The sequence below is a fragment of the Rattus rattus genome, chromosome 1, assembly GCF_011064425.1.
Source record: "Rattus rattus isolate New Zealand chromosome 1, Rrattus_CSIRO_v1, whole genome shotgun sequence".
NCBI classification, from domain to species: Eukaryota; Metazoa; Chordata; class Mammalia; order Rodentia; family Muridae; genus Rattus; species Rattus rattus.
This window is the reverse complement of record NC_046154.1, coordinates 2,083,495-2,108,117: the sequence shown is the minus strand read 5'-3', so window position 1 is coordinate 2,108,117 and position 24,623 is coordinate 2,083,495. Positions and strand designations below refer to the sequence as shown.

Genomic DNA, 24,623 nt, shown 5'->3' with positions numbered 1-24,623 from the left:
ATGAGGGGCGGGGCCAGTTCTACACAGCTCTCATCGAGGATAACCTGGCCTTTGGTGGTAACAGACCCCTGCTGCTGAAGGACCATGGATCCAGATGTGCACTCCACCCCTCACTGTGGTAGCACAGGCTAGGCACCCACCATGGTGGCATCACTGGCCACTCACATCAGACTGCTCCTCACTACCCTTGCCTCTCCAGTTCTGCCTCTCTTCATTGTGCCTACATCCTTCTGTTTCTCTTTCTCTTCCATTTACCCAACACTTACTTGTTCCTCTTTGTGGGGTACAGGGTCTCTGAGTATCTGGGGTTATCTCAGGAGTGGTCTTAGGAGTGCTGTGACCTGCTTGTGCATTATGACACCAGGCAGGGGTCATCTCAGACATGGTCTGCCCTGAGACCTGTGAGACACCGGATTGGTGGTTGTCACAGGCTAGCTCTCTGGCTGGGCCCCATGGTCATCTCAGGCTTGCTCCTTGTCTGACCCATCAAAGTGGCCCTATTGGAGAGCCTCTGTCTCAGGCTCCTTTCTGCCTGGGGACACATGGTCCCAGGTGGGGTTCTACCAGTCTCCAGCTTGCTCACCATCCTGGGAGCCCATCTAGGTCTGCCTGGTGCTGGACGTGTGGTCATCTCAGGCTAGTCTGGACCTGGCTCAGGGCTGATGGTTGTCTCAGGCTAGCTTTCTCCAGGTTATGTTAGGCTACTAACATTCAGATGTTCCCAGATCAGAATACTGAGTGTAGACATGGTCTCTGCTCTGCCACCTAGTGACGCACACATGACACAGCAGCCACACCCGCATCTTCTCCGGGTGCAGGGTGATTATTTCCCTTATAATATTTATTAATACTAAAATTTTAGCAATTGCACAATAGTCCATAAACTGGTGTCTAATCATTTATTAATCCAATCTTGTGTGGGTTTCCAGGGTTCATGTTTGAATTCTTTCGCTATAAACCATACCATAGTGAACATCCTTGCATACCCCTGGAGCGCTTTCTGGAACTGACATCACTAGGCTGAAGGGGACATTGTGGTCAGCAGGAGTCTTGACTAGCTGTCCTTCATCTTCAACTTTGGGGATGGCGCCCTGGAGAGCCACACCTGTTAGCAGAGATAGAATTGCCCCAGACAAATAGGAGCCGGACTAGCAATTTTTACACAGTCCTGTCAAGGGGAAAAGCCAGCTTCACACACTTTGTGCACTCTCTCCTTGAGACCACTCTGCTCCCTGCTGGCTGGCAGCCACAAAGCCGAACCCATCCCAGACCCTGTAGGGACACCACGACAATCGCCTGGGTTTCCACTTAATTTCTTTGGGCTGTGCTCCCAAGTACCACATTGAGCTCCTTGTTCAGTCTATCCTCCTGTCTTAGTGAGGGTTTCCGTTGCTGTGGAGACACCGTGACCACGGCAACTCTTATAAAGGACAACATCTAATTGGGGCTGGCTTACAGTTTTAGAGGTTCAGTCCATTATCGTCAAGTCAGAAAACATGGCGGCATCCAGGCAGACATGGTGTTGGAGACAGAGCCGCGAGTTCTACGTCTTGATCTGAAGGCAGGCAGAAGGATGACCTCTTCTTCACTGGGTGGGGTTTGGGCCCTAGGAGACCTCAAAGCCTGTCTGCCTACACAGTGACTTCCTCCAACAAGGTTACACCTATCACAACAAGGCCACACCTCCTAATTGGGTCACCCCCCATGGACCAAGCATATTCAACCATCACAGTTCCTAAGTCCCTCTGCTATTGCACAGCTGTTGGGGGCTGGTGGGTTTGTCAGCCAGGAGTACACAGGCGTTTTACTTTTCTTTCTGTTGCTGAGATAAAGACACCATGGCCGAAAGAAACTTGGAAATGAAAGGGTTTGTTTGTCTTACACGGTTTCTCTCAGTCCATCACTGAGAGAGACTGGTGAAGAAACTCGAGACAGGAACCTGGAGACAGGAACTGAAGCGGAAGCTATGGAGGAATGGTGCTTACTGACTTACTGTCTGGTACAGGACTCAGGACTACCTGCCCAGGGGTGGCACCCCCCACAGTGGGCTGGGTGCTCCCACATCAATAGTCAAGAAAATGTCCCCCTCATGCCCCAATCTAATGGAGGTAGTTTCTCAATTGTAGTTCCTTTTCCCTAATAATAAATTTGTGTGCAATTGACAAAATACTGACCAGGACAATGGGTTATAAGGGACAGACGAATTGGCCATTTGTACAACCATAGAGTGCAGGGAGACACGGAGAAACCTTCTGGATGTTTAGTTATTTGACTCTTACTGAGCCTTTCAATCCACACTGTTATCTATTAGTTTGGAGAAAGATTCCAAACTAATCCATGTATACATGGTTGAATAGTGTCACCCCACCCCAATTGTCCACCCACCATATGTGAACGTGGCATGGGATCTTGGCAGATATAATTCAATAAGAGGATGCCATACTGGATGGTTCAATGATGGTGTCCTTCTGAGAAAGAGGGCCGCAGAAGCCCACATGAAACCCATGGGAACATGGAGGTAGACACTAGAATGGAAGTGACATATGACAGGAAGCTAGGGGCAGGGGCAAGCAGAATCTTCCTCCAGAGGAGTTAAAATAACCTGGCCGGCAGACATCAATGGAGCAGTATGTTTCTGTTGTTTTGAGCCGTGCAGTTTGTGACAACTTGTGACAGTAGCCACAAGCAAAGCTTAAAACAAGGACTCTGTGAGGGTGGGAGTGGCAGGAATGTCAAAGTGTAGGTGTGGTTCTGTGTGGGTGGAGCTGAAGGTCTGTACTCTTGCTTCCTCTCAGCTGCTGACTGACGAGTCCCTTGCCCTCCCTGGGCAATGGTTTCTCTGCCTGAACAAGAAGGTGTTGGACTAGCCGAGTAGTTCTCACAACTCATCCTGCTAACCTCTTAAAACTGTGTCGTGCTAAAACCATTAAAAAAAACCGAGTCCCTCCCCTCCCCCAAACTAAACACAGGTCCCAATACATAAGGACTACAGCTGAACTGTGCCAGTCTGAGGAGGGCTTGGGCCCTGCTCTGAAGACACTGAACTTGCGATGGCTCTTTGGAGCAGCTGATGTTCTCTGTCAAATAATCAAGGGAGGCATGAGTCGCTCCCGTGATCGTTTAACCGCGAGCTTTGTTTTGTTTGTGCAACTTTCACGTGGGTTCAATAGGGCATGTGTGCCCGTATTCTGGGGCTGCTGGATGAACCACCAGAAGCCTGCTGACTTCAGACCACAGCAGTGCATTCTCTCACAGCCCGAGGGGCCAGAAACACAGAATTGGTTCTATTGGCTAGAAATAAAGCTATCCTCTGGGCTACTCCCCCCAACAACCCCAGAGACTCTAGGGAGGGTCTTTCTGCCACGCCAGCTTTGGTGGCTGCCAGCATGTGTAGGCCGTGTTTCCTTCCTTTCAACTTCTGCCTCTGTGGTCATAGTACCACGACTTTTTTTTTTTTTTGTAATAGACATCTCTTGCTCTCTCTTGTGAGAGCATTGCGACTGTCATTAGGCCCATCCACTCCAGAGAAATGAGGAGTCTCCATCTCAGAATCCTTAATTCATTTTGAGTCTTCCTACAAAGGCTATTTTGCTAAGACAAGACTTACAGAAGTGAGGACTTGGTTTTTTTTTTTTTTTTTTTTGGTTCTTTTTTTCGGAGCTGGGGACCGAACCCAGGGCCTTGCGCTTCCTAGGCAAGCGCCCTACCCCTGAGCTAAATCCCCAACCCCTGAGGACTTGGTGTTTTAAGGGCTTCTTCAGCCTAAAGAGAAGTTGACGTGAATACAATGAGTCTTGGCAGAGACCTGTTCTGTCTGTTCCACCCTTTATAGTCATGATGGCAAGACAGGGACACCTCACCCTCTGCAATGACTTCTTGGGGGAGATGTGGAGACATAAATAACTCCAGGACAACTGCTCAGCTAGGACTTGCAGAGAGACACAAACTATTAGTGGGGACGTGAAGATGAGGTAGGGACCTCCGCTCAAATCCTCACATGCACCCTGGGGAGACGCAGAAAGAATAGGGATTATTCCGACAAGCACCCTTTGTGTTAAAAGTGAGGGTGTCTTGGCCACTATCGGACATGTGGATGATACATATATGAGACATATGCACAAAACTAAACTTGCCCATTGTCAGCACTGCAATATAGTTCTTTCCTGGCCTGTTTGGTTGTAGCCTGCTTTTAAGGAAACTAAATAATGAATACTTTGTATCACTGATAGTTTCATGAAACCTTTAACCAGGTGAACAATTTTCCATCAAACATCATGCTTTAGCCAATCCCTAAGGACCAGACACCACCTCCCCTTTTTGCTTTACAACCCCTCCTTCTTTTTTTCTTTAAAAACTGCTGCCAGCAGGGTCAAGTTCCAGTTCCTAATTTTCTAACTTTCTTCCTCCTCCTCCTCCCCCTCCTCCCCCTCCTCCCCCCCTCCTCCTCCTCCCTTCCTCCTCCTTCTTCTCCTTCTCCTCCTCCTTCTCCTTCTCCTCCTACTTCTCCTCCTCCTCCTTCTCTTCTTCCTCCTCCTCCTTCTTCTTTTTCTTCTTCCTCTTCCTCTTCTTCCTCCTCCTCCTTCTCCTCCTCCTCCTTCTCTTTTGTGTAGTCCTGGCTGTCTTGGAACTCACTCTGTAGACCAAGCTGGCTTCAAATTCAGAGATCTGCCTGCTTCTGCCTCCTGAGTTCTGGGATTAAAGGTGTCCCCATCACCGACCAGCTAGTCTTTGTTCAGACAGTCACTTGTTTTCTCTAGATGGCTCCAAGGTGTGGTACTGCTGTGGCAAAAGGCAAGGTCATTTTTGATAGAAATCCAGCCTCTGTGGGTGGGGGTTCTTAGGCTGCATCGTCAACAACAGTGTCAGGGAGCCCCTGTAACTCCCCACATTCACCAACACTGGCTTTGACTGCCTTGGAACCTTTTATAGTTTGATTGTCCTCTACTGTTTTGATTTGTATTTCTAAGAGCACGAGGGATTTGAAACATTTTTCTGTGTCAGCAGGCCATGTGACTCTGCTGCATTGTCCCAGGGGAAATTCTGTCATGTCCGTTGGCAGTTGTTGACAGACTTGACAAAACCATCTTGCGTACCAGAAAGGGATCTGGTTAGTGAGGAAGCTGAGAGGCAGGGAGGATGAGTGCCTCACCCAAGGTCACACAGGCAAATGCATGCTGGGGCTGAGTCCTCGGCTCTGGGCTTTGGCGTCAGCCCTCAAACCCTGCTGCTGTGTCACCCTGATAGATGACCCTCGTCTACGATTCTCTGGGAGGAAAATTCAAGCCTGCCTTGTTTCAATTTAGTCTCGATTCTTAAAATAATCTATCCTGGAACATACAGTGGAGTTAGCAGAGAAAATATGTTCTATCACTTAATGCTAAAGGAGCCAGAGATCCACGGTGCGCTGTGACCCTTTAAGATCATGCCTCATGCCCTCAGTTCTGATAAATCAGGTGCTGGAAGGCGGTGGGGACAGTTAGTGCAGTTATTAGCAGACTGCCGTGGCTGGAGACAAGCTGGCTCAGTGGGTACAGGAGCACCTGGACCCCTAACAGGGGCTTGGTGGGGGGGTCACCTACCTCCACACAGCCACACGCTCCAGGGATGGCTCAACCCTCCATCTGATTCTGTCCTCTGGCCATGTACAACGCTGGGGGTGGGATTGGGGGACAGGGTATAGGAAAAACTGAGACTAACATCTGGCTCTGTGTGGCTTTCCGTGTGACCATACTCAACTCTTGGCCTCTCTGCGGTCTCACTTGTCCTACCAGAAGGCAAAGCAGGAAGGTCATCTCAGGGAACTGCAGGCGATCTCAGCAGCTAGGGGGTTCTCATCCCTCTCTTCATCTGAATGATTTTACCTCAGGTTTGGGTGTGTGTGAGGTCTCTCGGTGCCACATCTGTAGGGCTGGGTTGCCTGTGTTCTAGGATCACCTATGTCCCAGCTTTTAAAACTGTAACCATATGTGGGGCGGGGGGTATCTGGGGGTGCTTATCTGTGCTGCTCTGTAGAGCATTGCTACAGCCTTGGTCCCCAACACACAACATGTGTACCCTGTTCCTCACATGCTTTCATACTCTGCAGCACCCCAATCAATGCTGCATGGAATCCTGGGGCTTCTCTCTGAGACTGGCATGTGTTAGGAACTGCAGTGTTTTGCATTCGGAGAGACGTAATGGCTTACGTATGGAAAACAAAGAGTCCTGCCGTTCTTCAGCGTGTAAGGGTCAAGCCGTCCATCCAGTGTCCTGTCGCAGGGTGGCTGACTCTAGGAGGCTGCTGTTTAAGTCCCTGACTCGAGTCTCATAAAGATCGTTACATGGGTTTTGGCTCGGGATCAGGATGGAATTTCCAACAATTTTTGAAATTGCCCTAAGCACGTTTCTGCCATTTTGTATTACATGTTTATGCAAAGCAACGTCCTCAATACTTACAATTATGAAATCACAACACTAATCAACTCTGAAAAATGTTAGCACTGCATTATGCCCTACAATATCAAATATTCAGCCAGGATTTAATTCTTTCTGTAAAAAAACAAAAAACAAAAAACAAAAAAAACCCAAGCATATTCAACTCATTAGTATGTAAATTCGCTTTTGTCTTTAACAAATGGTAAAATTATACATCCCAAAGAATTGCTGTAGAACATATTTCTTTCTAATTTGTTATCAGTAAATGTTTGATCTATATACCTACTTTATACACCCAGGTTTCTGAGGTTGCACACATTTCTTGGGTGAAAGGGATCACAGATGGAAAAAGTGTGAGAAGGTCTTCTGTCCCAGGAGATACCCATCCCATGGCTGCTCTGAGCCTTCCCCACAGGCCCTCAGGACCAGCACCTACAGGCTGTGGCTGCCTTGCTTCCTAGAAGCTATCACTGAAGAAATAACAAAAATATCAGCTACCCTGGCTGTAAGGGATTCAAAAAACCCATCGATTCTCCTGTCCTGAAAGCATTATGGGGTTCTCTACCCACCATGGCTGATTCTACTCTATCCCTCCCATGGTAGCTTTGTCCATGGGTGCTGTGTCAGGCTTGTGTGCCTGGGAACTCCCTAGGGAGGCTCAGGATCCTCCCACCTTCAGAACTCTCCAAATCCAACTGAGACCTTTGCTATCCCTGTCAGCCCCACTCAGCCTGAGAGCAGAGTTCGGGGCCTTTCTCAGGGATCCCTGCAGCAACCGACCTTCGACCTTCGTCTGTGTTCTCTCCTTCAGTCAGGCAGTTCTTAATGTCCTCTGGGGTGGACGTTAGTCTGGGACCAACCACAAGGAATGCTTTCAATCCTTTTGTCCCGTTTTCTATTTTTTTTTTCTTTTCCTTGCCCCATTATTCTGACTGTGCTGAAGTTACCTCATTATCTGGGTGGTAGTTTGAGTGACGAAAAAACAAAGGCTGTAGGCTGGAGAGATCATGGCTCAGTGGTTAAGACCACGAACTGCTCTTTCAGAGGACCAGAGTTCAAATCCCAGCATCCACGACAGGCAGCTCATGACTGCCAGTAACTCTGGCTCCAGAGGACTCTGTAGACACCTATGCTCATGTGCACAGACCCACACAGAGACGCACATACACATAATTAAAAATAATAAGGGCAAGTAATTTTTTTAAAAAGACAGTAAAAACTGTAAGGAAACATGAGAGGAAGACCAGCGCCATTTGTGAGCATTAGCCTGCCACAGTGAAGACTCCAAGGCTGGTTGGTGCAGGGTAGATCTGGACTGCTTGGGCTAGCCATTGGCTTTCTCTGGAGCCACACCCTGATGCCAGTTTGTCTTTGGGTGTCTCCATTTCCCCATTTATGCTGCCTACCCCTCTTGCTCCCCCTCTAACGTAACATCCTGGGCATGACCCTGTTTCTCTCACTTATGCTATAAACAGCCACAAAGGTCTAAAGATGAGGTCCAGTGGGGACTAAGGAAGTTTGCATTTTTCAGCACGGTCAGCGTTGGGGTCACCCTGGACCCACACTTAGTGATTTAGAAATTTCTTTGCTGCTTATGTTTATTGGTGCACTAATAGTGCATTTATTTGCTTATTTGAGGATTTTGCTGGCCTATCCTTGCTGGCCAGGAACTCAGAGATCCACTTGCTTCCGCCTCTAGTAGGCTAGAATTTTTTTTTGGGAGGGTTGAATCTGCACCCCTCCCCCCAAACCCTCAGAGTGGAGTTTAGTTCTCATTGTGAGATAGGAAAGGCACGAAAAACACCCAGCTATAGTGGTTACAGGTGATGCTATTAGGGTGTTGTTTGGTGTGGATGGGGTCTGGTGGTTTGAGTCTGAAAATCCCGTCCACTCCTCATGAATTGAGTGCTTGGATCCTAGTTGGTGGCCTAATTTGAAAGGTCTTGGGAACTCTGGAGTGGAGCCTACCTGGACACAGTGGGTCGCTGTGAAGGGATGGTTGGGAATAGATTACTCTTGACTATTTCCTGGCTCTCTGCTTTGGACTGTTGTAATGAGACCTGCTATGCTCTACCATGCCTTCCTGGAGGACCGAACCGTCTGAGTCAGTGAATCCACTGTTTCCTGCTCCATTTGGTTATTCTGACGGATATTTGCTTACAGCGATGAAAACGTAACGTATGCACAGGATAGCCAGAGGCTGAACTCTTCATGAGAAGAGACCAGAGGGCACATTCGTACACGCACGTTCATGCGCCCTGTCTCTTGTCACATGATGCCTGAGCCAACCTAGGACTCTCAGGGCAAAAAAGTGAGCACCAGATTCTGTCCCTCGACTCTGGACAAGGAGTGCGAGCCACTATAAACCTGTTGTCTTTATAACACCCCTTAGAGGAATTGTGTTATAAGCAAGAGAAGCTGGACCAATGTGTACGTACGGATAAGCTAACAAGGAGAAAATAAAAATCGTGACCAATCCTAATGTCAAGGGAGAGCCCTTCTTAATGTCTTGAGGCCTAGCACTGTCTCTGCACATGCATTTTTCATTTTTACAGGCTGTGTGAACTCTTTTTAATTGTAATATTGTGGGGGCTGGGGAGATGGCTCGTCAGTTATGAGGTCCTGAGTTCAAATCCCAGCAACCACATGGTGGCTCACAGCCGTCTGTAATGAGATCTGATGCCCTCTTATGGTGTGTCCGAGGACAGCTACATTTATATATAATAAATACATAAATCTTATAAAAATAATATTGTCGGGGTTGGGGATTTAGCTCAGTGGTAGAGCGCTTGCCTAGGAAGCGCAAGGCCCTGGGTTCGGTCCCCAGCTCCGAAAAAAAGAACCAAAAAAAAAAATAATATTGTCTCAGAACTTATGGGTAGTGTCTACATAGTAAGGGAATTTGTTGGTGACTTACGGTCTGCAGTCCAACTCCCCAACAATGGTCAGCAGCAGCTGTGAGTGGAAGTCCAAGGATCTAGCAGTGGCTCAGCCCCACAAGGCAGGCAGGCAGTCCAGGAGGAGAGACTCTTCCTTCTTCCAATGTCCTTATGCGGGTCTCCAGCAGAAGGTGTGGCCCGGATTAAAGGTGTGTACCACCACGCCTGGGTCTGGGACTTGCTTTCTCCTGGGATTCATGGCCACTATACCTCAAGATCTCTGTACTAAGATCCAGGTCAGAAACTTGTGTCTCCCCGCCTCAAGATCTGGATCACAGGTGAGCCCTCCAATTCTGGATTGTAGTTCATTCCAGATACAGTCAACTTGACAACCAGGAATAGCCACTACAAATGTATTAATTATAATATATAAATATATAATATATTAAAATATAAGTAGTTATAATTTAAAAATTATAATTTTCTTTCTGTTCTATTAAATACAAGTCTGCAGTATCATTTCCAATTACCACATCGTAGTCCAGGAGGTACAGGAAATGTAGCTAATCACCTCCCCTTATTGGAATTCAGGTATTCCTGATGTGGTTTTTTAAAAAAGGGATTTTATTTATTCATGTATATGAGTACACTGTAGCTGTCTTCAGACACACCAGAAGAGGGCATCAGATCTCATTACAGATGGCTGTGAGCCACCATGTGGTTGCTGGGAATTGAACTCAGGACCTCTGGAAGAGCAGTCAGTGCTCTTAACCACTGAGCCATCTCTCCAGCCCTCCCCATGTGTTTTTGTCCACTGATCAATATGCAAACTCTGACTTTGGACTTGAGAAAGGCTGACAGTACTTCGATGACCATGCTTGAGAGAAATCTTCACATAAGTTTTGTATGCTTCTGGGGTTACATTCCCATAGATACACCAGGAAGTGATCAGGGGGCCTACCTTTTAGCAGAGCCACACTTTCATCCTGGCCTTTTGATGCCTGTTGAAAACAGACCCAGAGAGAGGGGTGAGGATGTCTTCAGGGTGAGCTGTTAGGTGCTGTGCTTGGTAATTCTAGCTGCTTTTCTCACTGGAGGGGTTGGCACAGGCTGAGAGGGTCTGTCTGGCACAGAGGAGTCACCCACACCCTGGAGCACATCAGCACTTTTTATAGGGAAATGATGGTATTTTGCTCTGGAGGGATTGGCTTGTTGCCAAAGGCAGCGTCATTTTGAACTTGCTTCAATTTCCACCAGGCTTTCGAATTTCTTCATAGCTTGAGATCCCCTGACCTTGATCAAAACTTATTTTAAGGACAGGTGAGTCTGTAACATTGTTGCCCTTTCTGCTCCTTGAGATGACGGATACTTATTTATTTATTATTTTAAGACTCACAATCATGTCCATGTTAGGATATTTTAAAATGCAACTTGGCCTTGAGGAGGGACCAAGCTGGGCTTTTGGAGGGAGGCTCTGAAGGATTCCACAGTGGCAGACCTCTTGAATCGCTGAAGCGTGCTGGCTGAATTTTAAAAATAATGGTCCTTTTTAATGATGTAACACATGTCATCAAAATTAAAAAATAAACACACTTTATTACTTCCCAATATGTTCCTCCTCCTTCCCAGGGCCAGATGGGGATTGCTTGGATATTTCCGGCGTATTTCACATATTTAATAACGCCCTTGGAGGTTCTTCCAGATAAGATGAAAACATGGGATTGAACTCTGTCTATAGACACCACTCATAAGAAAGCGTGTGTGTGTGTGTGTGTGTGTGTGTGTGTGTGTGTGTGTGTGTGTGTGTGTATTGTGTGTATTACTCAAGTGTGGAGCACATTGTTTTAGAAGCAGCTGGGTCAAAAGGTTTGTACTTTTTATATTGAGCACAAAGGAAATTGTTTCTCCCCTTCCCACCTCCCCCTCCACTCCCTCTCCTTTTGGGGAGTGGGGGAGGTGAGAGTCCTGCCAAGTGCAGCTTCCTCAACAGTCAGCTCTGGCTACCTCTCGGAGCTGCCGCGAATGCAAGAAAATAATTAAAGCTTTAATTTATTTATACATCTTTTCCACAGATATTATAGATCCAGCAACTGCCTCTTTGTAATTGACGCACGGAGCCCGGGCCACGAGGCTACGAGGGCTGAGAGCCGGATAGGCGAGGCCGCCGCCCGGAGGGGCCCGGGACCCCCCGAGGCGAGGGACCTGGGGCCGGGCTGTCACCCCCGCGGTGGGAACAATGGCTGGCGTCCGCCGCACCTGGGTGATGGGCACCTCGGAGCCGCTGCGGGACTGAGGACCTGACAGGCGCGCGCTGCCTCCTTAATAGACTGCGAGCGAGTGCTCCGGGAGAAGTCGGCGGCGGTCCCCGAGGAGCCATCATCAGGCGAGTGGTCCCCGGAGCAGGATTTATTAGCAGACAGGATGGGGAAGTTGATTAGCCTCAGCGGCTGAACGGACATCCTGTCAGCCGGGTCTCTTAATCCAATCACTTACCTGTCGGGGCGCGTGGCCGCCCGCCCCTCAGCCGCCTCCTGCCCTCCGCAGCGCTCAGCGGGACGCGGGCATCGGCTTGCAGCCGCTGGCGACCTGGAACCAGGGGACCCAGGCTGAGTTTGGTCCCTTGCTGAGCTCACTCGCTGTGGATGCACCCTCCACGTTATTCTGTCCTAGGATCCTCTCCTGAAGGGAAAGTCACCCTTTGATGGTCCCCTATTCCTGTCTCATTTGACCCAGCTCCATCCTGTGTTGGAGCTTCTCTTTAACGCATCTACTCCATGCAAACAAATACCTTCCTTTCTCCTGAACTTCTGTTACAGGGTCAATCTAGAATGGCTGTTCCACTTTAAAAAAAAATTTACAATATTTTTGATCACATTTTCTTCAGGATCTCTTCCTCCATCCAACATCCAACTTTACGTTCTTTCTCTTTCTTAAAAAAAAAAAAAACAAACAAAAAAAAAAAAAAAAAAAAAAAAACAAAAAAAAAAACCCCAAAAAACACAAGAACTAAACAAAACAAACAGAAAAGTGTGCATTATTCACCCCATCCCCCACCCCCACCCTGTCCCGTCCCGTTCTGTCTGGTCCTGTCCCGTCCCCCACAACAAATAAAAGACGGTGGATTCTGGTTTGTGTTGACCATAAGATGTGCACATACTTCTTTTAAACTCCCGTTTTCTGGCTGGAGAGCGGGCTCACAAGCCCAGGGTTCTTTGGTGGTATCTCCCCTTGAGTTCAGGTGAAGAGTATGTGTCCACCCTTCCTCTTTTACTTCCAACCTCTGAACCCTTGGCCAGGTGTCCTCATCTGGGACTTCAGCCTCTGTGATGACATGTCCCTTATAGGACTATCCAGAGGACACAGAAGGGCAGGAGAATTACAGGATGCCTGGTCCTCCCCTCTACAGGCCACTCTGTATTCTTACTCTTTTCAGTAGACTAAGTTCACCGAGCAGGAGCTAAGGTTTTTCTTCCTTCCATGCCCCTACCCTAAGTGCGGGCCTGTGCAGACAGCATGGCGTAGTGTTGGCTGAATGGATGAAGTAACCACGGACCATGCTGTGTACCAACTGGAAAACTCTCTCCTTGAGTGACCCACAGGGTCCCATCTCTGACTGATGTGAGCACCAAGGAAGCCAGAGGAGAGTGAAGGCAGGCATTGAGATGTGTGTTCTCTTCGGCTCTTGTCAAGAGTTTAGGAATTCAGACCCTATCGATTTACTGCATCTTCAAAGCCATCCATCAATCATCATTAAGAAACAGGACCTGAGCCCCAGGATGGGGTGGCAAGCACTAGGTAATGGAAGGTTTCACACACACACACACACACACACACACACACACACACAGAGAGAGAGAGACAGAGAGAGAGAGAGAAAGAGAGAGAGAGACAGAGAGAGAAAAGAGAGACAGAGACAGAGAGAGACAGAGAGAGACAGAGAAACAGAGAGACAGAGAGACAGACAGAGACAGAGAGAGAGAGACAGAGACAGAGACAGAGACAGAGAGACAGAGACAGAGACAGAGAGACAGATTCACACACAGAGAGAAAGACAGGCATAGATAGATGGATGGATGGATGGGTGGATGGACAGACGGGTGGGTGGGTGGATGTATGGATAGATAGATAGATAGATAGATAGATAGATAGATAGATAGATAGATAGATAGATGAAAGTGTTGGCCATTCACCTAGGCTCTGCCCAACAGCTATTTAGCAACAGCTTCGTCTCTGCCCCACTATGTACGAGTCAGGAGTATAAGACCCATGTATGTTACCCCCCCCATTCTGTCTCTTTCCTCCCCACGCGTCCCCAGCTGGCCTCTTTCTCTCTCCTCTCTCTTTCTGTCCTCCTTGTCTCTCCTTTCTCTTCATCTACCCTCATTCCAGTCCCCTTTCCTTCCCCCAATAAACTCCCTTTTGTTCTAGGCCTGTCACATGGTGGTGATTCCTCAGGGAAACACCTAGGCCAGGCCCGCCGAGCTGCTCCCTCCCACCACATTATACGGCTTTTGTATGAGGCACAAGATATAGATAAACTAAGCCTACCAAGACCAGCAGGGGAAGAATCCGGAGGACTTGCAGAAACCAGGTACAACAGAACACATGCTAACTTCAAGTTCCTGGCCACAGGCTTTGTGGTTAACGGCATCCTCAAGATTTGAGAGGGAAATGTGTTTCCTGGGCTCTCAGCCTGGGCCCTGCCATCCTCATTGACTCCGCCTCTTCCTGCTCACGGTCGTCAGTCTTGTCTGGGTGAATGTCAAGGTCACAGCTCTCTACTAGTTCAGGCCATCTTTCTTTCTCTTAAAAAATGAAAACAACCGGGCTGGCGAGATGGCTCAGTGATTAAGAGCACTGACTGCACTTCCAGAGGTCCTGAGTTCAAATCCCAGCAACCACATGGTGGCTCACAACCATCTGTAACGGGATCTGATGCCCTCTTCTGGTGTGTCTGAAGATAGCTACAGTGTACTCACATACATAAAATAGATAAATCTTTAAAAAAATTAAAGCAGACAACTAATAACAATATTTGTCAGGTTACAGCTGTTAGGTGACCTTTTCCTGCCTCGTTCCTCAAACATTTCTAGCAATGCCCAGGGAATGCAGAGGTGGGGAGGATAGCAAGGAAGTGGAAACTCAACCTCAGTTTCTTCATCCACCAAATGGGGATAATATTTAGCCAAAGATCACGGGAGAAGAAATTTAACAGTAAACAAAGGTAATTCATAGAAATACACTTTTATTTAGTTTTAATTTAAAAACAATTTAAATTTATTATGTACAGCATCCCACCTGCATGTACACCTGCAGGCCAAAAGAGGGCATCAGATCCCATTACAGATGGTTGTGAGCCACCTTGTGGTTGCTGGGAATTGAACTCAGGACCTCTGGAAGAGCAGTCAGTGCTCTTAACCTCTGAGCCATCTCTCCAGCCCAGAAATATGGGTTTAAAAGCACAGGATTATACAGAGTCATGCAGAACTACTAGCATGAAATTATGCCTAAAATATGGGTTACCCTCCCTCAGGGTTGGGTGCTGGGAAGCTGTGGTGACACCTACCCTCAGTGGGCTAATGTGGGAATGAAGTGAGTACATGGACTGCCAGGACACCAGCAGAAGGAGACCGGGACCTGAGTGTCACCGAGAAAGTGCTGGAAGAGCATCTTTATGGAGGAGGGCGCTGCGCCTTGAAGAGACTTGGGTTAGGAGAACAAAAAACGTCTCAGGCAGAGAAAAGAGGGAGCAGGATGCCTGGCAGCAGGAAGTGGATGGCCTGGTGCTGGTGAGAATGTTGTGGGCGTCCTGTGGGTAGATTCTGGTAAGCCCCACTAAGTACAGCCCTGAACTGCAGGCAGCTGGGGCTATGGGAGCGCTCGCAGCAGAGCAGGGGCAAGGTCTGACAGAGAAAGAGAGCAGGTTCTACAAGGAGTGTTCACAAGTGCCTGTTTACCTGGAAAGAGGACCTTTTCCAACAGCAGTGTCTCTGTCTCTCTCTCTCTCTTGTTCCAGTGTCAGTGGAAGGACTCACTCCATGGATGGACTCTGTCTCCACAGCTGCAGTGGAACCAGAGGCTGTGCTTGAGTGAGAACCAACCTGGATTCTGGCTCCTTCCCTTAAAGCCATGCCACCCAGACAAGAGATGTGCAACCCAGGCAAGGGATGTGCAACCCAGACAAGGGATGTGCAACCCAGACAAGAGATGTGCAACCCAGGCAAGGGATGTGCAACCCAGACAAGGGATGTGCAACCCAGACAAGGGATGTGCAACCCAGACAAGAGATGTACAACCCAGACAAGGGATGTGCAACCCAGACAAGGGATGTGCAACCCAGGCAAGGGATGTGAACCCAGACAAGGGATGGGTGCTATGTTTGAAGTGATCCTCGCTAGGGATGAGAAGAGGGAAGAGAACTGTAATCACAGTCCCCGCCTCCTGCCTCATCTGCCGAGTCTGTGGGCACCTCTATGGAGGATCATAGGAAGGCCAGGGCATGGCCCCGGTGAGGAGAATGAGTTTTCTCAGATGAGACTCCCGCTGCAGATGAGGCTTGTCCTGTTTCTAGGGGGATGTAGTCCTAGAGCTCAGGACTGCTGCCCAGCCTAAGTGGAGCCAGTAAGGCCCACAGCGCTCAACTATTGGTTGGGATTGAGCTATGGAGAGAAAGCAAGGAGCTGGGATCCAGGCCCAAGGACATGAAACCATGATTTGCCTGACGTCACTGAACTGTGGCTGAGGCATAGGGATCTGAGGCTGGCTCCTGACTGTCCTGCGGTGCAGAAGTAGCCCTGTGCGAGTTGGGAAATGGGTTGGCATCCGTGACAGAGCATCTGGGCTGCTGCCTGGGCCTCCCTGTGCTCCCGCACTCCCCAGGCCTCATCCTCTGTCCCCTGCTCTCTGGGAGAGAGCAGAAGAGGGGCAGGTGATTTCTCATGGGAAGAGTGAACAGGGCTGTGCAGTTGTGTGGCACTGGCTGGCCCTGCTCGGTGGGGAGGAGGAAGAAGCTGGGAGGTGGCTTGGGAGCTGGGACCAAGTTTGAGTTATCACCAACCCAGGCACATAGTAGGTGCTCAGGAAATGGGTTGTTGAGCCACAGGACAGCAGGGTGGAGGGAGGGGTCCTCCAGGAAACAGAGGCGGAAGAGGACGAAGAGGAGGAGGAGGAGAACAAGAAGAAGGAGGAGGAGGAGGAGGAGAACAAGAAGAAGGAGGAGGAGGAGGAGGAGGAGGAGAAGGGGAAGAGGAAGAGGAAGAGGAGGAGGAGGAGGAGGAGGAGGAGGAGGAGGAGGAGGAGGAAGAAGAAGAAGAAGAAGAAGAAGAAGAAGAAGAAGAAGAAGAAGAAGAAGAAGAAGAAGAAGAAGAAGAAGAAGAAGAACCATTGCCTGTTATTGGGAGGAAGCTACAGAAAGAGGGCCAGGAGCACAGTCCTGGCAGACAGGATGCTCATTCTTCCCTTGACAACTTTTAGTGTTCTGGGGCATCTCCAACAGCCAAGAAATACATTATTTCTCAAACCAAGTGATCCCCGATTCTCCTAGGGGTCCCTGCAGTTCCTTAGACTGCCTGTCTCTTTGGCACCACATTGCCTAGCGCCTTGAATGCTGGCCCAAGCTGCCTGGTGTTTGTTCTGCATGTAGATGGGGATGTTGGCGCCTTCTGAGCAAGAGCTCTGCGAACAGGCAGAGGGCACCCTGTCTAGGAAGTTGCTGCTGCTGCCTGGGCAGGGCCAGAGTCCCAGAAACAGTGCAGTTTGAGGCCTGACTATCTTCCTCTGTTCCTATCTACGCCTTAGTCCATGAACCCAAGATCAGGAAATCAGTGATAAACGATTCTCCTCTTACACGATCAGGACGGAAGCTAGTGGGTCCGAGGTACAGACTGGGGAGCAGGACCATACAAGTGTGTGTCTTAGGGTAGTTTCATAACCGGGTATCATGGAAATCAAACCCTCCAGACATCCACCCCACCTCGTTCCTCCTGGATCCTGCCTTTCTGCAGAACCGAAGATGACAGGTGGGTGCCAGCACCTGTTTGAGGAGGAAGGGAATGAGGCTGATGGAGAAAAGCAGCTACAAGGTAGCAGATGGCCATGGTGAGGAGGCCGAGCCTTGTGCTTCATCATCTTCACCTGCTCCAGGATCCCTTCTGACCTCTGTGCTCTCCAGGGAAAAAAAGTCAAGGTGATGACAAGACACATCTTCCGCATCCCAGCCATCATTGCAGTTGAAAGATGGACTCGGAGCAGGTGGATTGCTTCAATTATGATGGATGAGGATGGTGACAGCTCTCAGGAGAGCTGCAGGAACCTGGCAAGTGTTCACTCAGCTATGACTCCTCTGGTAGCAATCTGACAAGATCAGAGCACTTTATGGAAGAAGAAAGTTTGGGGACCTTGGGGTTTGCTTGGCCCGGGGGCTCTGGCTGCTGAAGCCCTTTGCCAGTCAGGTAGGGCGGCATGACCACTGCGGGCAGCCCCACGAGTGGGACCACTGTGGGAGGGGCCGGAGTCATCTGTAGGGAGCTTGTGATGCCTTCTGGCCTTGGCCACCAAGTCTGGAACCTTCCTGCTCTGTCCCCCTGTGCCACTGCCAAGAAAAGTCCCAAGTTCTAACCCAGAGGACATTGTTGTGGCTTCAGTCACCGTCTCAGAAGACAACTGGGCGTCTCTTTTAAGCCAGGCCCAGTGTTGAACGTGGAGGGGGTGCAGTGTTGAGCTAAAGACTGAGTTCTGTCCTCGTGACTCACTCTGTGTAGACCCCGAGGAGACCAGGCAGCCATCTGGGGTTGGATATGAAAATGGACCTGTCACCTCCCTCTTCCTCAGGACGGCATCTGGGTATTAAACTGAGGTAACCTACACAGGGTAGCGTACACACACACACACACACACACACACACACACACACAGAGAGAGAGAGAGAGAGAGAGAGAGAGAGAGAGAGAGAGAGTTTATCACGCAGTATTGTTCAGCAAATGCTGCTGTTCCTCCCTCACTGGATAAGTTTCCTTCTGTGAATTTCTTTATTCACTCAGTGGGCTCGGTCAAGCACTTCCTGTATGCCAGGCCCTGGGTGTGGCTCCTGGGAACTCTGTGTGACAGCAGATGAGGCGCTGACAGCCTCCCGTGCTCAGGGATTGAGGATTCGGTTGGATCCGACAGTGCACTGGCCCTCGCTGCCCCTTGGTGGTTTCTAGGCAGAGATGTGTTTCTTATAGGAGGCTAGAAACAGCCTTGGCTACAGTCCTCCTGGACAAGAAGCTGAGACTCTGGTGACCACGGGTCTACAAGTGTGTGTTTCTGTGTGAATGTGTGTGCACGTATTTGTGTGTGAGCATTTGTGTGTGTGTCTGTATGTCGTGCATGTGTGAGTGTGTATGTATGTGCAAATGCGCATGTGTGTATATATGTGTGTGGATGTGTGTTGAGTTCTCTGCATTCAGTCAGCTCTAAAGTCAGATTTCAGAGGTAAATCCAGACAGAAACGGTCCCAGAGTAGAAAGGGAGCCTCACATTCAGGCAAATCAACCTAGAGGCGATCTGTGAATTCTTTGTGTGTGTGTGTGTGTGTGTGTGTGTGTGTGTGTGTGTGTGTAGGTCAGAGGACAACCTCCAGTGTCGGCCCCTCAGGCACTTCCCACTTTTTGTCTGAGCGTCTGTCATTGGTCTTTGAACCTCACCAAATAGGCCCTCCTAGTTGTCCGGGAATCTGCGCCCATCTCATCAGTGCTGGAATTACAAGCATTGCGCCTCTCTGCCCTGCGTTTTATGTGGGATCTGGGGGTCAAGTTAAGGTCCTTGTGCTTAAAAAACAAGCTTTACTGAGCGAGCCATTTCTTCAGCCCCATCCTTCAGATTCTTATTATGCAGCTTCTGTCTTCACTGAGGGCGGGGGTTAGGCTGGACTGGGGAAGGGCAGAGGAGACTTGGCAGGCTCCGTCTCTAGTTCTGGGCTGGCTGAGGGAGCATGGGTGGGCAAGCACTGTTTCATGCATAAGTGCTGGTGAGGTCTGAGGAAGGTGCTGTTCCTTCTGGCAGGGGGCAAGAGAAGGCTTTGGAGAAGGAATGCTTTCTGTGGACTCAGGGATGTTGAGAGGAGCCGAGAAGCATTGCATTCACAGCCCATGGCACAGGGCACTTGGGCAAACTGCTCCCCACCTCAGGATCCTCATGCAAAATGCTCTTCTGGATAAGATACTGGCAGGTAAGTGTAAGGTAAGGTAAGCTTATCCTGGGTCAGCATTCAGGAGAGCCAACCTATAAGTCTCTCCAGTAACTGGTTCTCCTCAAACTGTCCTCAAAGACAGCTAATGGTTTGCCCAAGGAGGCTGCTGTGTCCCCCACCCTCACTCTAGGACAAGGCATAGCCCTTGTCTTTGTCATATCTTTCTTTCTTTCCTTCTTTCTTTCTTCCTTTCTTTCTTTCTTTCTTTTTCTTCCTTCCTTCCTTCCTTCCTTCCTTCCTTTCTTTCTTCCTTCCTTTCTTCCTTTCTTCCTTTCTTTCTTTTTTTGAGACAGGGTTTCTCTGTGAAGCTCTGGTTGTCCTTGAGCTCAATCTTAGACCAAGCTGGCTTCAGACTCAGAGATCCTCTTGCCTCTGCCTCCCAAGTGCTGGGTTAAAGACCTGCACCACTGCCTGGCTTTGTTTTGATTTTATAAGTTGCTCACACAGTGTTTCCTGTGCACATGTTGGATGCATACAGACATTTTATTTACTTAATAACCTTTTGTTGTAGTTTGGGTCTCAAATGTCCCTTACGGACCTATTTGTTGAATAACCCATCATCTATTGGAAGGTGATAGACCCTTTAGAGGTAGGACCCAGCAAAAGTAAGGTCACCAGGGACATGAAGAGGGCCAGAGGGCACCAAGCAAACGACTGTTCCCTCCAAGATGACTTCTCAGGGATTCGCACAGTGTGGTCAGTCCACTGTTGGCATTTTAGCTGGAGAAGAGATTTCGATGATGCTAAAAATATTAGAATTATTTGCTAGCTGTGTGTCTTGGGGAAAGCCACACCCTCCTTTATGCCTTAATATTCTCTTCTACAGAATGGGGTATTATTTCTGTCTGGTCCCCACCCTGGGATTGTGTGACCTACTGACTGCATGGGAATCTGATAGAGAAGAACTGCGGGGGTAGGAGGAGGGAGTTTAATCCAGAAACCGTGCAAAGGCACAGGAAGAACTCCACCCTGCTTTCCAGCCACCTGTTGGTCTGAGGCAGATGTGACAAATTGGGACCTGTGGAGTGTGCACAGGTACAGTATTTACCTGCCTGGCGCTTGTGTCCAGATATTGTCAGAGCTTTTTTTGTTGGTTCTGCTTCTGTTTCTCTCTCGTTCTGCCTTCAGGGCACCTCTTTGCCTGCAGTGGGACCCCCGAAGGTTAGCAACGTTAGCTCAACCTAACCTAAGCTAGAACCCATGGACCTCAGGGAAAACCTCCAAGTCAGGCCACAGCTCATCAACCCTTGACCTCTTTTGCCATACCCTGTGCACTAGAACACCCCAGGGCAGATGGCAAAGCCTCCGTCCAGAGCAGTGGGTCAGGCGCATGCGCCCAGAGGATTCTGCGCATGTCACTTCCCACTATGACTACTCTTGCCTGTCTTGCCTCTGGGCCAAACTGCCTCAGATTGATCTGCTTGTCAAGGTAAGGTTGAACTAGTGCAGGAAAAGTGAGCAGTTTTGGACCATGCTTGACCTGAACTTGACCCTGCTCTGCCTCTTTCCAGCTGTGCGATCTTGGCCAATCACTCACACTCAGTTTTCCTGAGTCTCAGTTTCCTCACCCCGCAAAGGAAACAGACTCTGGTGGAAACGGGATGGGGAGTCACAGCATCTGGGTGCACTGGTGGCTTTTCTGCCCTGTTGAGTGTATCACCCTCTTGGTGTAAATACTCCTCATTGCTCTCACGAATGGATGTCACAGTGCTGAATTGTTCTGGCCAGAGCACGCGACCACACGGAGTCAATCAGAGTGTTTTGGGGATATTCTTTTAATGCAGCTAGGGAAAATAAGGGTTCTCGCCTCTCTTTTGTAAGCTTTGCACTGACACAGAGTTCCAGGGTTAGGGCTGTGGAGGACAGTTGAATCAGTAGGAGAGATTAGAGATGCGGAGAAAATGGTACTGGTTGCATGGGAAGAGAGGTGGGGCCAGTTATCTTAGCCTAGAATGTGCCTTGTTTTTCCTGTTTGAGAGAATGTGTGTGCCATTTCCTTTTCTCATCAAGCTGACCAGGTTCGGTTCCTAGCATGTGCACTGTATGTGCAAGAGCGAGTGCGCATGTGTGCATGTGCACATCCGTTGTAGAGCCCACAGGTTGACACTGAATATCTTCCATTGTCACTTTCTGCTTTGTTTCTTGGGATAGGGTCTCTCACTGAACCCAGAGCTCACTGGTTGGCAAGACTGGCCTGCCAGTCTGTTCCCACCCCCCTCACTACCACCACTAGGGTTACAGGCATTCGTACACAACTAACACATCCACTTACCACAATACTTGACTTATAGCAAGGGCTCTTGAGTATTAACTCAAGCCATTCAATCTCTGTGCCCATATGTGATGGAACTGACTTGCTATGTTCCCTTGCTCCCAGCTTCTTGTTGAGAGCACTCGTGTGTGTGTGTGTGTGTGTGTGTGTGTGTGTGTGTGTGTGTGTGCATCCTCCCTGGCACCTAGCTCTCAAGGCTCTCAGGCATCCTGGTTGAAGCTTGAAGCCGATGGGGGACTTGAGACTTGAGCGTGCATCGTGATGATGACGGCCGCAGCTCCAGACCATGTAAAACAGGACCACGGACAGCGGCACGCCAGCGTGCAAATACCTGTAACAGGACACTGGACACAATCAAGCAGCAGCCGTCTTCCCCGTGTCGAGGCCTGATAATGAACAAGTAATTTATGTCCAGGAGTCAGTGGAGCCTGTCGCAGGCCAAGGCTGAAATGTTACTACGAGGGATTCCTAGGAAGGTCATTGCCCTGCCGTTGTCACTGTTAAGGATTGTCGGTAAATGGCATCGCCTTGGAGGTGTCCCCTTGTTCTCCTGGCACCGTGGACTGAAAAAGCATATGTCTCCTTTGGAGCCAAGATCCTGAAACCTTTGCGAGGTCTGACTTCTGATTTGTGAGTGGGGAGGTAGGATTTTGGCAGCCTTTCTCAGTCAGATGCTAAGCAAAACAAAAAGAGACAAACCGGCTTCAAAACCTTTCCGTCTGAATTAATTTGAATCAAGAGCTCGATGTGACCGGTGGTGGTGGGACAGTGCTCTGGGTACAAAGTAGCAGAGAGCCTCTTTTGAGAGCACGCAAAGAGAGAGGGGCGTAGGGAGAGCAAGTGGCAGGTGAGTGGGCCTGCCAGTGACTACAGAGTCCTCACCATCCCCAGCCGCAGTCTGCGTATGCTTTAATAGTCTGATTTTATGGGTGGGGAAACTGAGGCCCCGGGTCTTGCCACTTCAGTTCCAGAGTTGGCCTTTGATTCCTAATCCTGTCCATTGCCTGCCTCAGCTGCTGTTTCCACACACAGAAGGATGGCTCTCCCCAGCGCAGGAATCTGCCTGGTCCCACTATCATTTTAGAGTAAGGGCCCCTGGGGGAAGTTGACAGCCTGACTTCTGCTGGCACTGGCAGGGAGGGACAGGGTGCTCTGAAGACAGGGATGACCTTTGAAGGAGGCTGAGGCACTGATGTGGACACTGCTTCATATCAGTGGAGGGGTTTTCCTGTGGGGGGGTGTCTAAAAGAGGGCTCCACACACATCCCTACATTACAAGGCCCTTGGCAATGGCTTCCTTCCTCCTCTTGCAGAAACCCTGCTACTTAAGGTCAAAGTCTCCCATGTCTGGATAACTCCCCTGAGCTATGTGCAAAATGAAGGACTCCCTCTTGCAATAGGAGGAAGAGGGAGTCCTTCTACCTTCTACCTTATTTGGGGAGCCCGACCCCCACACGCTACCTGAGAGATGCCATGTAATCCTTGGCGAAATTACAGGTCCAACTTCCCGGAATGCCTCTCGGTGCAAATGAGGTATCCACAGAACACTAAACTTCAGCCATCGAAACTCACCCTAAGAAGAACCCCCTTCCCACTTTCCAAGGTTTCCTCATTCACCCTGAATAAAGAAATAAGCTGTTTCATCCACTGTCACCTAAGACAGCTGTTTCCTAAAGGATCCGCAACCCAGCCATTCCAGACTTCTCCTCATCCTTTCCTGCCCGGTGTGCATAGGGAAGCGCCCGGAGGGAAGACTCAGACTGGGGAGCTGAGTTCCATGGAGTCCCTGATTGGTGTGCAGCAGCACCTGGATACCCCAAGGGGAGGAGCAGAAAACAGAACCACACTACAGAGATGCGTTTTGTTAGGTGATAGGTGAGTGGTGCTCTGAAGAGAGCTAATAGGCCTTGGCCTTCTGAGAGGTTCACTCCTGGAGAGCAGTTCTGGGGCTAAAACTGGACAGGTAGGCTGGCCTCTGCTCTGATGTCACACCAGAGACTCCAGCAAAAATCAAATCTCAGCAAGAAAAAGTGCATCAGGAAGTCGAGACCCGCCTGCCCTGGGATCGCTCCCTGCAGATGCTCAGGGTGAAGACAGCTTGGCTCTCTCTCACACAGTCAGACACATCATGTCTCACACTGTCTCCATGTACCTCACGGGAAGCAGTGGGTATAGGCATGGAGCACACATTCACCTACAAGCTTCCAGTACCTTCTCTCTTCCTATTCCATTTGACCCAGAAAATGATGATGGCAGAAATTAGGGGTCTCCCACTCAGCGACATGATAGTCTCCCTTTAAATCTAGCCTGGTCTCCAGGCCTGGCCTTCCAGGCAGTGAGCATCTGGGGAGTAATGGGTTCAAGGGTCCTATCTACCTCCTGACTTGTCTCTCCTTCCAATGCCCAGGAAATCCTTGACTCCCTTTCAACTTGTTGTGAACCCAAACCAGCTCTGAAGAAGAAAGGCTACCACAGAGCAGGTCAGCACCCTATTCTGTTGCCGACTTATGCATATCATGAATATTTACCACAGTTATTACAGACTCTTTTATCACACCATTTTAATGACTGCATCATATTTCACTGTGTACAAGTTTTATAACTTGACAAATTGCTGAGTGCTTAGATGGTCCTCACCCTCTTTTAAAAACCGTTCTTAGAAAAATTACTGGGTTGAGTGTCCTTGGACATAATGTTTGGGCCAAACTCCATCCCCTCAGAAGTAAGGATAGTTATTTTTACGTGAGCATTTGGGGGTGGATACTCTAACATCGGTCCTGTGTATATTCCCAGAGATGTAGTCACACACATCTATGCATCAATGCACACT

General features: G+C 49.2%; 1 non-coding gene across 1 annotated transcript; it reads right to left on the bottom strand.

The window, feature by feature from the left end:
• Nucleotides 1–692: 692 nt before the first annotated feature.
• Nucleotides 693–819, bottom strand: LOC116890541. Its single transcript, XR_004386721.1, has one exon. It is a non-coding gene; the product is annotated as a small nucleolar RNA SNORA17 (small nucleolar RNA).
• Nucleotides 820–24,623: the final 23,804 nt, after the last annotated feature.